The 17,208-nt window shown below is 29.2% G+C and overlaps 2 long non-coding RNA genes across 2 annotated transcripts; both read right to left on the minus strand.

The window, feature by feature from the left end:
* Window positions 1-559: 559 nt before the first annotated feature.
* On the minus strand, window positions 560-3,135 carry LOC111631085. Its single transcript, XR_002757638.1, has 3 exons — window positions 2,793-3,135; window positions 2,578-2,720; window positions 560-1,006 (listed from the first exon to the last, which is right to left on the minus strand). It is a non-coding gene; the product is annotated as an uncharacterized LOC111631085 (long non-coding RNA).
* A 2,470-nt stretch (window positions 3,136-5,605) lies between these two features.
* On the minus strand, window positions 5,606-9,479 carry LOC111631084. The gene is made up of 4 exons (XR_002757637.1): window positions 9,459-9,479; window positions 9,260-9,382; window positions 6,028-6,080; window positions 5,606-5,944 (listed from the first exon to the last, which is right to left on the minus strand). It is a non-coding gene; the product is annotated as an uncharacterized LOC111631084 (long non-coding RNA).
* Between the last annotated feature and the right edge of the window lie 7,729 nt (window positions 9,480-17,208).

The following is a 17,208-nucleotide window of genomic DNA, read 5'->3' on the forward strand; positions in this document are numbered from 1 at the left end:
TATTTTCAAAATGTGTTTTTAACAGATGAAGTTTAAAAAATCTGCTTCCACTTGTTATCTTGTCTTGTATCCACTAGTTGGGCATGAACTTCTAGGCTGTATCGCCCGTAATAAAGTATGACGAATTGATCATGTGATAGCAGTTGTATACTTGGGTGATGGCTGTTACGCAGGAAATAATGCCTGCTGGGAGGTCTTTTTAAGGGTAACTGGTCTCTATTCAGACGTGGAGAAAACCCGAAAAATTCCATGGGGCCAGCCCGTCCGGGCGAGGGACGAATCCACGACCGAACTCCCACTGTTCAGGAAACGGAACCACTTGGCCACTGGTGGGTTTTTTTCTATTTGTTGCTTATTAAATATTATATTGTGCCATCTGTTGATTAAATTTTAAATTAATTTAAATAATACTTAAAGTAAAAGGAACAAACGCTTTAGAGAATTTATAAGTTGTATATTATTCCATCTCATATTTCAATCTAATCTAGACTATACAGATTGAGATGAAAACATCAAGTAAAAATTAAATTTTAAATTAATTTCAAATTAATGTATATCAATTGGTAAGAGGAAAATAATCAAAATGTGATAAAATATGCATATACTTTGAAAGATCTATGAAGAAATGTTCTTGATGATTTATATTTGTTTAAACCTGTGTAGAGAGAAATTAAAAAATAATTTTAGATAGCAATTAAATCTGCACAAGAAATTGATATTCAACTTTTTTGTTTTGTGAATCAATAATACCTGAAATCAAGAGAATTCAGAATTATTAGCCAATGACAGAATTTCTGAGAATAAATGATATTATAGCTATATATGGTTCCAATCATGTATTATTTTTGCAATAAAGTAACAAGGAAACTGTACAAATTATAAATATTTTCTGATTAATATAAAGTTTAGATATTTTAAGTAATTTCTTACTTTCGTCACTTCCTTTTCTGCTTCGAGCATAATCGGCATTGGTCGATTCTTCACACACAATTTTACTGTCTCTTACCTGTAATTATACATATATAAAATATTAATTATTTCACATGTTTGAATGCTACTTATTATATTAATAATATGCTTTGATATATATTTTGTAACAACCCATTAAATAAAAATTTGAATGAAGACTAATTCTCTGACATTTTATTTCCAATAATGATATAAATATCAAAAAATTTTCAAAATTTATGTAAAAAGAGATATATATGTGTGTGTGTTTTCATTTAAGTACATCAGATAAATTTTAAAAAATTCTAAAGCAGAATATTTTACAAATTTTTAGAAACCAAATCCAAGGTCAAGATCAGACCCTTATCATCATTTGTTTACAGTAGTATCAAAACATGTGGCTATAGCTAGCTTATTACAGGCAATTCAAACAGGCAAATTCTTGGTATACTTAATTATCATTGATGATTTCTTTCATTTAATTTCTGCTTTATTGTTGCTGAAAAATGTTTTAAATGTTCTTATTTACACTTCTCAATACAGGTACACAACTTCTTTGTAACAATTGTAACACAACAGAAAAACTTTTTATTTTCTTCACACAGTATGCAACACTCTAGCACCCGACACTCAACAAAGCATAACACTGACTCTCTACCAGACACACACTGGTCAGTACTGACCCACCATACACAGTTTCCTTTGTTCCCTTGTTTTAGGCAGGAAAATCTCACCCCCTATTCTTAAGGGATTACAAAAAAGACTCCTGAACACGAGACAATTTCTGTTTAGTTTTATATTACAAAACATCAAAATAAATTTATATCACAAATTAGATTCACACACAATCAAATGATAAATCAAATTTAATAGTTGATAAGTATTTCTTCCATTAGCATGATGTTTAGTATCCCTTTCTTATGAACTTATATACCAGCAAGTTTTCTTTGTGGAATTTTTTCATTTTGTGTTACTACTATTTGAAGCAACTTCATCTTTTTTATTTTCTTAGTTTTCAGTTAAAATATTTTGTTAACTTCCTGAGAATAATTTTTTTGTCATTCTATACATAAAAATTGATTTTACATTTAGTCTTTTTTGTTATAGCACATGTTCCTAATGCACAAATTTATTCATACATGAAAGATAAATAGGAAAATAAAATCACCAAATGCAAAATCTTAGCTATAAATAATTTTTTTAAACATAAATATGCTTTGTGTTCCTAAGGTATCATGAAAAATGATCTGCACATGAATATACAAAGCCCATGCACTGTATCTTCTCTCTTACCCCAGTTTACTAATGTGTAGAATGGTGTTATCCCAAGATTTATCAAGAAAAGTACACAAAGTATTAATACAGCATCCCTCCCAAAAAATGAGTAAATATCCTGGTTATAAGAATCAAGTAGTAGGCAAAAATAGGAAAGCTGTACATATTGAAAAAAAGCTTTAAATAAAAAAAATGCTTTCTAAGACTAGGTTTTCAATGTTCTGCCCCTAATTTTATCACTATTAGCTCTGTTACTTTTATTGCAGAAAATTCTACAGAGTAATGATTTTTTTTAAATACATTTACTGCATTATAAGAGAAATGGCTATATATAAAATAGAAATTATAACTAACCTGGAAATCTTCAAGAGTTATGTGGTCCTGTGATAATGTGGCAGTAAAGAAGAAAGCTCTACCATTATTACTAAGTAATTTTTGTAAACCTATCACTTCTTTTGGTTTATCAGTTGAACCAGCAATTAAACTCTCTCTTCTCACTTTAAAGAACATAAAATATGTTAATCTATCATTTATTATATTTTCAATTTTTATTTTAACTTATCTTTTACCTGCACATGCTCTTTGGTTCCAATTCCTTCTTTTTTGAAAACAAAAAAATAACAAAATATTAACAATTACTAATAAACCTCCAACAGCAGCTGCTGTGATCCACCATAACTGGATATTCTTTTTTCCTCCAGTTCTAGATTTATCAATTGTTGTATTCAAGATAGGAAAACCTGTAAAATATTTATACAACCATTAGTGTGGTATATTAATTATGTAGTTTAGTTTAAAGTGTACCACGGTATTATAGCAATAAGATACTCAAAAGTTTTTATTATTTTTATATAAAAAGTATTTATGTTTTCATCAATAAAATTCATTAAATCATTAGTAACAAAAAAATTAATAAGTTCCATAAAATAAAACCAACTTTCCCTTACAAATTTCTTAATTTATTATGTATCATCATAGGAAAATAATTTATAAACAAATTAATCTATTCTGGTAATTTTTTTATTTAGATTACTGTAAATGAAAAAGCAGACAAATATTAATGTGTTTTATTGCTTTTATCTTGTACTGTACTATTAAAAATAAATTTATTACTAACTAGCTGTTACCCGTGGCTTCACCTGCATGGAATTTGCAATTTGATAGAAATAACCCTCCCTCAATACTTCACTAAGATTCTCAACATTAGTTGTTACTATAAAAACAAAAAAAATCACATCTAAAATAGTATAGTAGAAGACGTTCTTCAGGTTAAGAGTTAATCCTCTCCCCCCACAGGAAAATTTCGAAAAATCTCTTCTTAGTATGCATTTTCATGATGTACCCTAACTGTGTACTAAATTTCATCTCTTTAGGTTCAGTAGTTTGCTCTGGGTGATGATGAACCAGTCACGACATGTAATTTTGTATATCACAAGTTTGGACATGTGCACCGTGTATCTCGCCAGCACGTGACCGCGCCATGCAGTTACCTATCGCCACCCGCTGACACTAAAAATATAAAGCTTACCTAGATGATATCTTTTAATTTATATAAATGTTTAATGGAATAATATACAGCCTATGNTTCAATAACTAATATTTGTATTTTCTTATAATATGTAAAAGTAATAATATAGCAATTGACTATAAAGATAATCATTTTAAATTGAAACATAAATTACCAGTGAATTAAATAAAGCAATTGAATTTGGTAACTGAATTGAAAAGCCATTTAAAAATGAATAAAATTGAGGAAGTTACCTTTCTGGTGTTATAATTATAATGACTTTTAAAACAGAGTATTTTAAAACAGAAGAAAATATGAAAACAATTTAGTTTTTCGTCTGTAACAAAGTGATGTAACAGGTTATCTTATCAATTATAAGAGAAAATACTAGGACAAAGTATCAGTCAAATCTCGACAATATCGTTGTAAGACGAATGAATTAACAAATTTTAATTTAAATAATTTATATTCTGGTTTTATATTACACTATACAAATCTAGTACCTGCACTTTTTGGATAAATTCCTTATTTAAATAAAGTTTTAACAAGTCTTAGAAAAGAAATTGTCACACGATAAAACCATTTTCTCTGATCTTAATCCAGAAAAAAAATTAATTTGTGTTTTAATACAGCTATAAATTTTGTTACCTGTCGAGATTAAATTGCAGTTGGAATTTTGGCACTCGACTTTGAATGTTTTATTTTATGTTACGTTATTGTATTCAATTATGAATTTACAAATAATGACATGAAATATATTATGAAATTATAACACGTAAAATTTTGTATAATTACTTTCACTAATCACGCTGCGATCGCAAATTTCTTAAAATGTTCAAGAAAATTATACTTATTTTATTTGGTGTAGGTTTTATATATTGTTTATATATGTAATATATAGTATATAATCATACTTTATATAATCATACCCTATATAATTATACTTTTTTACTTTAATTAACACAATAGAATACAATAGATACAATCAAGTATCTTGTGTGCATGAAATTGTTCTTTAATTACGACCGTCTCTATTAAAAAAAGCTGACGTCTATATTGTGTAAACTGGATATCGATATGGAAGTGACTTTTATTATGTAAACAATTGTTATTATCTATAAAATAACTACATATTACTTTAATAAGCGATTATGCAGTATTTATTTTTTAAAGCTTTAATTAACTTACTACAATGAATAAACTAAAAATTGGAAAACTTTGCTCTATAATTCTAATTATTTTTAAGACGTTTTATTATGTTCATTTCATACAATCATAGATATTTTCGTAATTTGTATTGCTCTAAACATTAGCTTGAAACTGTACATACTTCAATCATCTAACTCAATTGAATATCCGCATTTATCGTAATGTTTTATCTGGAAATATTCTTGATAGATAAATTATTTAAAACTTTTAATTTAAGCTTTAAATAAAATATATTCAATGATTTCATTTATTCTAATTTTATTCGATTATTTAATGAAAAAAATATTGTAGAAACTTTCTGTATATTTTTTATTAAAACTTTTTTATCATAATTGTTTGGCAAATAAAATTTTTATTATGCACTTCTAAATTAAAATGAAATCTATTCATTAACTTGAAGTTAGAGTTATGTGCAAGAAATTAAATTAGTCTTATTTAGTCCATAAGTTTAAACTGTCCATTTATTTGTATACTTTAAATATCAAATGAACAGCCGGATTCTTTTATCGGGCTACGAAGGCTAAATAATTACTAAGCAATTAAATATAATAATTATAATTGTCCCGTTTATTTGTTTATATATAAAGAAGACTTAACAATTGTTAACTACAGATGTTTATATTTTCAAAATTTATAGTAAAAGATAGAAAAATAATTCAAAATTAGAGATAACAACATAATTTTATTTTTTAAAAGATTATTTATTTCTATGCGAAATAGTAAACGTGTCAATAGTTTAAACAAATATGGAAGATATTAAATTTCTCTGTAATTCCGGGCTTGACTATTCCTTTGGTGCATGCAATAAGGTGAAAGTTTCGTGTGCAGCAAACAACTTATCATCGAGTGAGGATAAGTAAGTGCTTGCTTTCCTATGATGATATATAAAGACGATAGATAATTATCCTAAATGCCTTTTATAATGAAGATATGGAAGAAAAACAGAAACGAATTATCTCTTTTTTTCTCTCTCCTGCTGTGAAAAATTGTGATTCTTGAAATTTTCTGTAAAAAAAAAATATTATTAGTAGTAATATTTATTTCAAATTAAATTTGTTAATAACTTTCAAAATATTAAAAGAAATTACAATTTATGGAAGCTTCTTTTTCTCTTCGTTTCTACTTGATATCGCTATCTGTTCTGATTGTCAGAAAAGTAATTTTAAAATTAAATATTGCAAAGAAACGGCAATATAATAATTAAATATAATAATTATTATTTGTCTATATGCTTTTCACATGTTGACCTATGAGTTATTTTATTATTGACATGACAAATAAGTTGTATTATTATGAACATTATATGCGATTGTTTATAGTAATCATTAGAATTAAGTCAATAAAAATTAACGAAATTATTATATGAATAACAATGTAATATTATATTATCTACGGTTGAGAAAGATTGAAGAAACTTTCGATTTTTTTAAAGTTTTGTTTTTAAGAATATTGTACAATATAAGAGAAAATTGATCTATAAGTAGTATTTCGTACTTAAACGATGTTAATAATGAACGAGAAACACTGTAATTTTAAATACACTATTATTGAGTTGCAATTTGAAAAAAATTGTAGCCCTATAAACTCCCACTGTCTGTCTGTCTTTCCTTATTCTCGATAACGGTGTTACATAAATGGGAATATCTAAGGAATATCAAAGGTTTCCATATTCGGATATGGAAACCTTCGAATATAGTTAATCGGGGAAAGATGCCCCGATTAACTATATTTAAACTTCTGATGCAAACTGGAAGTCACGTTATTTCAATTCAAAAAGCTTACCCTGAAAGGAATTAATAGATGACCGACACGACTTTATTGTTAAAGGAAAAGTATGATGTACAGGAGCAAGTCACTACTAATTTGAGGTGGAGAGCATATATTTTAAATGAAATAAATTAAAAATATGGTTAAAAATTGCAGCCCGGCATTGTAACGATATCATAATAAATAATTTCTCGCTAAATATAAGATTTTAACACATACGTAGTTTACTAGCGTTAATAATGCATTTATTTAAAATAATCCTACAATATACGAATAAGCTAATTAGATTTGATAAATCTGAAAACATTAGAAAAGTAAATTTAAAAAAAAAACATACTTATATAGTATAATATTATTTTAAATATAAGTTCAAGATCATTATTAAGTAAATGTAGAAATATTCCATGTTTTTAGAATTCAGAATATTAAATTCAATAACTAATATTTGTATTTTCTTATAATATGTGGTAAATAAGAATAAGTTGGTGAAAAAGTTCTGGAAGCTGCAATTGTGAAAATAAATTTTATTTAAAAAACTGACTGAACTGGTGTTTTGTATCATACAAAATAACAAAATATCGAGCAAAATAATAGTGTTTTGAGAAAAACAATTTGAAAAAAAGAATTATAATTTTCTGCTAATTCACGATCTCATCCACCCTTAGAGGTGTGAGTTAGTTGGTGAACGACATATTGATAAGCAGTTTACTATAGTCTCCGTTATTTTTGACCGATTGCAAGTTAGACTCATTATTCAAGCTTTTATAGTATTATATACATGAAATAAAAATCGCCCGCTAATCATAACTTAAGATTTTAGAGGCTACAGTAAATATAAGCATGAGTAAAATGTTCTGCAAGTCAGAAACAGAAACATTTCATTTTTTCACTTATTTTTACAGCGATTGCGCGTAAGCAGCGCACGCAGCAAGCATGGATTTTGGCTATACAATACAGGGTGTCCCAAAAAATGTATACACACTATAACAGCTGATAGCTTAATTGACTTTTTTTTATTATTTCTAGGTTAAACCCATTATAATTAATAATGGAAGTCAGACTAAGCTTTGAACAAAGGAAATTCATTCTAAAAGCTACTGAAAGTGTGAAAACGCAGACAGTTTAGGAGGGAGTTTCAAACAGATCCACCAACGCGACTTACCATCACTCGAATTAGAGATAAGTTTGAAGATGGGGCACTCCCGCACTACCATCACGATGTTAGATCTTACCGCGATGAGATCTTGCCAAACTGGTGGATTGGACGAAGGGGTTTCTTAGAATACCTTCCACGTTCACCAAACCTCACACCACTTAGACTTTTTTAATAGAGATACTTAAAAGACAAAGTCTGCACTACGAAACCTGCAACAGGTGCCGAATTGAGAGCAGACATTGAACGAGAATGCGCACAAATACCAAATGAAATGTTTCGTGATGTTTGCGATTCCATTGCTTCGCGTTGTCAGCAGTGCCTGGACCAGAACGGAAGTCAGTTTGAAAACAGAAGTTGACAAAACAACTAAATAATGTCTATAGATTCTATTACACTTTGAAAATTAAATGTATTTTAGTTAATAAACACCGACTTTATAATTATTTAAAGTGTGTATACATTTTTTGGGACACCCTGTATATTANAATATTTTAAGTACCTGAAAATTAGAACAATAAAATATTGACGCTTGACACGAACAGACAATATTAAACAGAAACTTTCCTATTATTATAAGCTTATATCATACACAAGGTGTATGATAAATGGCCTTGTGTATGAATTTAGGCAGTTAGTTAATAAACACCGACTTTATAATTATTTAAAGTGTGTATACATTTTTTGGGACACCCTGTATATTAATACGAATCGCTACTTTTTAGTTTATACAGTAATTATACGTGTTCATCATCTAACCTGGTTTGACATCTCACTATCATTTATCCTAAATATAATCTATAATTTTCTATGGAAATTTTTCGAAACAAAATTACGAAATAATGCAAGGAGTTCGACAGTTTACATTACTTAATTTATCTAATATTCGTTATGTATTTATATATCTAAAATATAAAAATAGACATTAATTTATATAAAACAAAAACTATGTAATGACAAATATTTTTATATTTTTTTTAAAAACTCAATTTATATCATCTTATATGCTACATTATATTTTTCTATAAATATGTTAAAATATTTTAGGGCAAGCTTTACTTTAGCTTTACTTTAGAAGGTTTTCAACTACATGTAGGAAATGATCGTTAGTTCGAAATTCAAGGGACGAAATAATCGCGACTTCGAATTATCCGAGATTTACATATTTCTGTGCAATATGCCAAATTCCACGTATCTGATGTAATTTATTAAGAAAACGGAATACGGCTCTGTATACAGAACTCTGTTTTCGTTCATTAAAAATTATGAATATTTCTCCGTGCAACTGCTTTATCTTATACGAATTCTCGCTAAGTTTAAATAAGTTTATATTAACTCGTAGGTAAACATATGAATAGCAACATTAATAAACCTCACTAATCATTTTTAATCAAAATTACGTTTCTTTGCTGGATTAAAAAGATTTTCTTTGTTAGGTTTCATGCTGTAAATCATGTTTTTTTCTTGAGAAAGTAATTCTGGATACTCCTTCAAACTATCAATTAAAGCGGAAGAGATGATATCTACAAATTATAAAAATAACTATGATTAATTTATGAGGAACGTAAACATATATAAATAAAAAATTTATTTATTTACCAAGAATTTTTTTCTTGACGANTTAATAAATATTTCCTATTATACACGTTTTTGTGTCGTAAAAAATTTTGAAAATGTGTCAGAGGGAGCACTCGGTGTGATAAACTCTTACGTAATATAACCTTTGTAGTTATATAAATCAAATACTATAATATAATAAATATTAAAACGAAAACCATATAAAGAGTTTGGCTTTTTAGCCTGCCATTGTCAAGTTTATCACGATACCGGAACGGTATGAAATGGCACAATTTCATTGTCAAGTAGTCACCAATTGAAAATGTGGTATCTTAAATTTTTTCTGTACTTCTAAGAATGTTACCTCTAAGAAACTGTTCCATTTACAGCCGAATATCAAATGGTCATCTGACAACGAATCAAAATTTCGCGAAAAACGAACCAAATATTTAAACTCGGCACCCTGGAAAACCAGTTAATTAAATCATATTTTGTGCAGGCCAGTAACTTCGTATTTTGGATTTTCCAATTCCAATGCCACCATACCGCTGGTCCGATAGATATTCGGGACCGTTGCGGAAGGGGGTCGAAGTAATTCGAGCAAAAGTAGTCGTCGACCTCCTCCTCGAAGAGAGAATGGTCAGCCACTAATTAATACAGGTCTACTATTAATATTTGAAAAGTGATCCGTGTTGGAAAGATCATGACGGCTCCGCACGTGATCGAGTGCTAACCATAATGTCTGAAAGACTTCGTACAACTTGTTTAAATAAAAAAAGAAACCTTGTACATGGTAAAACTGTGAGAATAATTGCTTTTATGTTATACCTACGCAAAAACACCTTATCTCACTGAAAATTATTTATTAACCGTAACGAACGTTTTCAACCTTTAACCAACGTTTTTTATCTTGTTATTTTAAATTGTGTAGTACAGGAATAAATTATTTTAAAAATATATTAGACTGATCACTCGGTGCGATAAACACTTATATAATATAATAAATATTAAAACAAAAACCATATAAAGAGGTTGGTTTTTTAGTTCACCATAGTCACGTTTACCACGATACTCGAACGATACGAAATGGCACAATTTCATTGATCAAGTAGACACCAATTGAAAATGTGGTATCTTAAATTTTTTCTAACGTTACCTCTAAGAAACTGTTCCATTCACAGCCGAATATCAAACGGTCATCTGACAACGAATCAAATTTCGCGAAAAACGGACAAAATATTTAAACTGGGCACCTCGAAAACCACTTAAAACATTTTGTGCAGCCCAGTAACCTCGTATTTTGGATTTTGTAATTCCAATGCCACTATACCGCTTGTCCGATAGCAAGAAAGGACAGTTGCGAAAGGGGTCGAAGTAATTCGGGCGAAAGTAGTCGTTGAACTTACTGCTAATTAATACTGGTCTACTATTAGTATTTGAAAAGTGATCCGTGTTAGACGGGTTATGATGGATCCGCTTGTGATCGAAGTTGCTAACCTTAATGTTCGAAAGACTTCGTATGACTTGTTTAAATAAAAAAAATCTTGTAAAACTGTGAGAATAATTGCTTCTATGTTATATAACGCAAAATCACCTTATCTCACTGAAATTTATTTATTAACCGTAACGAANTAGTCAATATTATAAATTAATTCGAGCAAATTATAATAAATTAATTAATTACTTTCTATCAATCTGTCATTCTAGTTCAATCAGTTGTGTTCTACATTTTATTTTCTACGTTTCCATATTGATATAGCCTACGCTTACAATAAAACATGATTCTTACTATTTGATTCTAATCATAACAAATATATTAATTAGATTAAAAAATACTGATATAACTTTTTCACTGAATACAATATTGTCGAAAGAAATTATTTCTTGAAACCAAGATATGAACAGATTAAAATCGCAAATTCGTAATCAATTCTATTAATCATGTCACATTTCGTTATTTACTTACTTATAGGTTAGATGATTTGTCATCGAATTTTTATTTATTATGTTTTTTCAAAAAAATAAAAGTTGAAAATTTTCCGTTTCTATTATTCATTCATTTGGAGCCTTAAAAACCAATTAAGAAATTGTTCCATAATCCTGGAATCATAGGAATTACATTGATCTTTCACAGAAGCATGGCACTGAGTAAAGATGCTCTGGATTTTCATCTCGTACATGAATGATGTACGAGGTGAAAATCCAGAACATTCTCCCTCTAAAGCAACGCATCTTGGAGCATGCCAGCAATTCCGGTTATGTGATTCAAAAGAGTGCCGACAGAATCGTCTTCAGCTATTTATAACAATGGATACTAAATGCATTTTGTATTGCATTTTTCTTTTATAGTTCCGAACTTATGAGACAACTATATTTTTCATATGTTTTAGCTTTTATACTTTCTGTAATATTTTTCATATTATATCTTTACTAAGCTAAGTTTTTCATATAGTCTATTAACTAAGTTTATTATATATTATTCATATTAATATAAACCAAGTTGTTTCATATATTCTGAGATATTAACGCGAATCGTATTCAGTTTCCGTCTTTATCTGTTGTCTAACAAATCTAGGTAAAAATATCCCAATATAATCAATTATATTATATACAATTACGTAGTATATTATCAAATCAACTCCATTGGCAATTTAGTAGTTATGAAATAAAAATATAAATTTTAATGAAGTAGAGGAGAAGGTGGTATTATGGAACACTGCGGGTATTATGGAACCACCCCATTTCGAACTGATATTAAAGGCGAACTGTAGGGGAATGTGGCTGAACTGAACTAGGCAGACATCCATAGCAAGGGGAAAACCCATTTTACTTCAGTTAAACGGTTGTCCGTATTTAATCAGCAAATTTGTTTTTTTCAAAATTCACAAGTTTTGAATGCTAAGTGAATTTAATTATTTTTAAAATATAAATCGTGTAGTTGTAGGTTCACTGGTGCATGTATTCCGTTCCAGAGACTTAGGGGTACATATTAATCTGTGTGATGTTCACGTTTTTTAAATTTTGGTCTTGACAGACATAAGTTAATTCGAGATGGCGATGCGTGAAATACGGACCCCATTGGTGCTTTTACAGTAATATGGAACTCAACTCCTCCGAACTTTCTATTTGCAAGCAGACATTCCTCCAGAGCAATTTGTGAAAAAGACACTAGGTAGAAAGCCAATTCTTCCTGAGAATATCGAAAAAGAGCTGCTGGAATATATATTGTTGATGGAGGTCATATTTTTCTATTATAAAAGCATTTTTGCGATAAAATACATTGGAGTAAATAATTTTGTAATTATTTAACATTTTTTGTCCTTTCCTATTTGTTTTTGGCTACATTAAAGCATTTTTTTGAAAATATACAGTAAGGTTCCATATTACCACCCGATTTTCTCTAAGCCTACTTTCGGACTTTTTGTACAAAAGCCTTCAAAAACCATACTTATAATTACACTAGCGAAAAATCCAATTAGGAACACTTAGTTTACTAGTTACCAGTACTTTTCGCACAAAAAATGTGGATGTAGTTATGATACCTTGTTTACAATTCACTAAAATGTAATTGGGGTTCCATAATACCACCTTCTCCTCTAACTATTAATAAAATTGATTAAAAATTATCGGAATTTAAACGTATTTGGTTGCCTTCATCAGTGTAACCAATCGTTCTTCCGTTACAAAAATTAATGTTGACGATCTACATCCTGGCGATAAGGACTGATATCCTGAAAAATTTGACCGTAAAATACGATGTAAATGATTACATTAAGGATATACATTGCAAAAATAAAAGCGAAAGGTGAACTGGAAAAATGTCGATGAACTGAAAAAAAAAACATAAAATAAATAAAATATAAATGATAGAATTTCTAGCGAGTATCGCAAGCACGAAAGTATTTCTAACTTAAGCTGAATACTGTGTTACATTTCGAAGCTGCTTTAGAAGAAGAATCTTCAGGTGGTTACAACTTCTTTAATTAAAAGGTTAATATAACTATAATAAAATGAAAATTCTAAACTATTTTTATGAAATAATTATGATTTTAATTATAAATAAGAAATAATATTTTATTGCTGACATATATTAAGTTATAAAAAGTTTAATTTCTTTCAATAAATACTTTATAAAATTAAAAAATGAATTAAGTTATAAAATCAATAAACACAGACTTTATAAAATTAGGATTACAGATAAAACTTTTAAAATATAACTCATAAGACTTTGCCGCTGATTATTTGATGATATCGTAAAAATTATATTATTTATTTATTGAATTTTTTTTTTTGCCGAGAGGTGGCGTAAGCAGGAGTTAGTCTGCTGATGGAGGGAACTCAGTTTTTGTATCTTTTCTTGCTTTCAGGAGTTACCGTTTGAATGTTGTAAATGAATAACACGTACACGCATTTTGTAATTGTTTATTGTATCTGTGCAAAATGTTGTAAGTGTAGTAAAGTCTGTGTCTAGAAAAATCAGAGTCGTTAAAGGTTGTTTTAATGTCCCGAATAATTCAGATGGTGGATTCTTCAACACCTCTTCCGAGTGTCCCAAGCACCAGGCACGTTTTATTAAGTGAAGTCCGGGAAATGCGAAGGTCATTCCATGCGCTGGATACCCTCACTCTCCAGTACTTCGACAACTCGAGCATTCCTTCATGGGTCGACAGCTAATTGTTCAGGAGTAATAGTTATGTTTCTTTTTGCTGAAAAGGGATAAATAGCGATCCTCTAGGGCTGTTGTGCAGCTACCATCATGTAACGCCGTTCCTCTGGACTCGGTAGTTTTTCAACCGAGAAATCACACTCTGACATACCCATTGCTGTAGTAACTTCAGTGACACTTTTGTCCGCCTCAACACGTCCAACTGTTCGTCCGTGATCATATGTGATCAAAGGACATCGTTGAGGCATCTTCAACAAATATTTGCTTACAATTGAAATATTCTACTGAAACTTGACGTTACTATCTTCGAACCTCCATTATGTGTTATTCCTACAGACGTTAATTTTACGCACTGAGAACAATTGTTATGCAAATTGTAGTGATTGCACAACATTGCGCTCTGCAATTTAATTCGAGCGGTTACGTTGCCACTGGGTGACATTTCACTGAAAAAATGTTGTCGTTCCCCAGTGTTTGTCGAACAGTGTCTATTGTCTAACTTTTAAAGCTATCATTTCGTCAATATTGAAAATGTTTCCCGGAAAATTTAATTTTTCAAAAACGGGAAATCATCCAATCGTGGAACAAGGTGATGAGACCAGACAGTGGCATTCCACCTTTAGACATAAAGATTTTCGGCTAAAGAAAATTCGATATCATGTTCAGTACATTATGCGAGGAATTTAAAACTATCATTCTTCTATTTAAATAATTACAAAATGACTCGAGAATCAAAAGAGTGACTATCATTTGACAATATAAAAGTTTTGAATACGTAATACCTACTCTTCACTTAAAAGCATTAGCTATATTAGCCAACATTGGCATAACCTCAAAAGAGACATTAAATAAAAAGGTTAGTAATATTGCGTAGTAACAGATGAAGAAACTGTAAGTATTGGTAATGAAAATTTGGCAAATATGTCAAATAAATATTTTTCATCTTTGTAAATATCTATGAACGATTTTTCCTTGCAAGGTAAGCGAAAACAAGTTTGTCATCAGAAGGAGACTCATCCCGTATTTCTACTCGGATATTTTCTCAATGGCATTTTGACTATCGGTACCCACTTAGGAAACTTATTGATGCTATAAATATAGCTCTTAATGATGATTAATTTTTAAAAGACTCAGTGTTGATGCAAGTTTGTTGCAATATAACAAAATCCATTTCGTCAATGCGTTTCCACTACTTGATACATCCTCTAGTGGAACAATAGGTATTGACCGGTTGTGGAAACGAAGTGCATTTCTTGCTGTGTGAGTGATAGTGACAAAATTCGCAGTTTAACGACAACGTAACAACGATGTACAGTACAGTACATACATCCAACACCCAACAGACATATTTCTTCAAGATTTAGTCTCGACTGGAATTCTGCAAAAACATGCTGACTGAGAATCTTATCTTCGTCTGAAAAATTTAAACAAGACCCAAAATCGGTTTACCATTTTCTATGTTCACGTAGTAGCCCCATCTTGCTGAAGTTCATATTGTAAACATGAACACGGAAATGGCATCAGTAACGGATGCCATTTAGCAATAAACTCGGGAAGTGTCTTGGTGAGATATGCATTGCGAAATTTAAATTGTTCGTTAATGGAACTGTCCACAAGTGGGATGTTCAATATATTGTACGCCTACATTTATATATTTGTTCGAATGGAATTTTGATCTACTGATATCTGTTAAATTTTAAAAAATTTTATTTTTGAATAAACTAATAATAAAAATAGTTATTTAAAATCAATAAAAAATTCATTTCTGAATTAATCATGAAGTTATGCTAACAAAGAAAGCCTTTCAACCCATACACAAAATAAATGATGTTTTAAGAGCTATTGAATGTATTTGATAGAATGGATAATTTTGGGTAGGAGTTCTGCGACAGAAATATTTAAGTTACTAAAACTAGTTTTATTAATATTCTGTTTAATTTTATGTCTAGTTGTGGCATTATATGTTTGATTTTGCACTCACAACTATACAATTTATTGAGATAAGAATTTTATTGTTTCAGATAAATTGCATATTTGATAAGGTATTATTAACTTTTCCAATACAAAACTCTTTCCGGAGACAATTCGACGTAATTCTGTAGTTCTAATTCCGAAAATATATTAAAAATGATGATTAATGCGTTGTTAAATCAATTGGCATCTGTAATATTTTAAGTACCTGAAAATTAGAACAATAAAATATTGACGCTTGACACGAACAGACAATATTAAACAGAAACTTTCCTATTATTATAAGCTTATATCATACACAAGGTGTATGATAAATGGCCTTGTGTATGAATTTAGGCAGTTACTTTTGAGGGCATTGTTTTTGCACTTTGAAAATATGAACACAAAATACTGTATAAACCTCATTTTCGGTTTTCAGAAAGAAATATATCAAAACAGCTCTTAAAACATTATTTATTTACCTTATGGGTTTGACAATTTCCCTTGTTAAAAAGCTGGCCGAATGTAACTAATTTATTTTTAAAAGTAATGAAATTTTTATAAGATAAACTCATAATCAAAGAAGTAAAAGTAAGATGTTCTATACAATTTTATGAAATTTATAGTATTTACAATTATACGATAGAAAAACTCATACATCTTTTTAAAAATTAGTATAACTATAGCATTTCACATTCACATTGTAAATATTTTAGCGATGATATTACCTTTACTGAAATACTATCACTGCTTAAAAATGAATGAGAAATGAAATTGAAATAATTTTAATTAAATACAATAATTATTATTAAATGAAATGGTGTATATCAAAAAAGAAAGTTATAATTTACCGAATACTAAACTGTATCTGAACATATCTTTAGCCAGTTGATATATGACATGTTGCAGTGTGTCTTCGTTATGAAATTCCTTTGGTTTTAGATTAGGCTTTTTCTTCGGTTTCTCTTTATCTTTTGTAAAAACGGAGGTATTTGGAACGATAACTGGAGCTTCAGAAGTTGATGGAAGATTGATTTTTGGTTCTTCGATTTTTTCGTTTTTTTTCTAAATTATAAAAATAACAGTTTTAAATAAATATTAGCAGATGAGCCCGGCGCAGCACGGCAAAAAATAACGATACCAAAGATTAAGATTAGAAATATATAGAGAATAATA

The sequence above is a fragment of the Centruroides sculpturatus genome, unplaced genomic scaffold (assembly GCF_000671375.1).
Source record: "Centruroides sculpturatus isolate CEXI.00-Female unplaced genomic scaffold, Cexi_2.0 scaffold654, whole genome shotgun sequence".
Classification (NCBI taxonomy): Eukaryota; Metazoa; Arthropoda; class Arachnida; order Scorpiones; family Buthidae; genus Centruroides; species Centruroides sculpturatus.